We start from the raw sequence: 1055 nt of genomic DNA, 5'->3' as shown, positions 1-1055 counted from the left end.
GAGGCTGTAATATACATTATTATCATTTTTATTATTATTATTTGTGCATTTTTGATACACAGTCTTGATGTGTAGCTTAAACTTGGGGTAAACTCACTGTGTAGCCTAGGCTGGCCTCAAACTTGTTGTAATTGTCTTGCCTCAGTCTCCTGAGTGGTGAGAGCACAGGCTTGAACCTGTATTTATTCCCAGCTTTAATTGTTTTTTTTGGGATAAATTACTATAGAAACATGCCTAATTAAAAAGGAGATTGCATTCCCCATTATGTAGTGGTCACATGGAGAAGTGAAAGAATAAATATCAAAGAAATGATAACAGTAAAAGTATTCTGGAGCAGAGAGTGTTAGATGAGATATATGTATTGACTTGTTTCATTACTGTGTGTGTTTAAGAGAACCCAACAAGACTGGCCAGAACTGTGACTGAAGAGGCTAGGATTTCTGATGACAGATTCACATTAGGCAAGATTTATGCTAGCTAATGAACATGACTGAGAATCTAGATGATTTGTAAGTGAACTGACATCCCTTGGCATAGAGTAGTCTCAGTTGGGGATTGCAGTTCCAAGGAACAAAGTTCTCAGTGCCTGAGGTCCACCTAAATCTTAGGCAGGTTCTTGACTCTCTGATAAACAACTCCCATTGCCTCTTCAGATCACTTATACTAGCAAGAGATTTCCTGAAAATCAAAAAACCAGATAACCAGAGTGAGTTATAGACCTTTTATCGACTCGGCCCAAGGGTGTGACTATACATTTACCTCAGAAAGAGTATTTGGGTTCTGGTATCTCAGAGATGTCCAGCAACCTTTTGAAATAGCCCATGGCATCAGCTCACTAGCATACAGGCAAGCTGTTTGTTAACTGCACTTTTGTCAGCAGCATTCTTCTTCTTCTTCTTCTTCTTCTTCTTCTTCTTCTTCTTCTTCTTCTCCCTCTCCCTCTCCCTCTCCCTCTCCCTCTCCCTCTCCCTCTCCCTCTCCCTCTCCCTCTCCCTCTCCCTCTTCTTCCTTCTTCTTCTTCTTCTTCTTCTTCTTCTTCTTCTTCTTCTTCTTCT

The sequence above is a fragment of the Grammomys surdaster genome, unplaced genomic scaffold (genome assembly GCF_004785775.1).
Source record: "Grammomys surdaster isolate TR1022 unplaced genomic scaffold, NIH_TR_1.0 125685, whole genome shotgun sequence".
Classification (NCBI taxonomy): Eukaryota; Metazoa; Chordata; class Mammalia; order Rodentia; family Muridae; genus Grammomys; species Grammomys surdaster.
The sequence above is the reverse complement of the archived record's forward strand: the minus strand, read 5'-3'. Positions refer to the sequence as shown.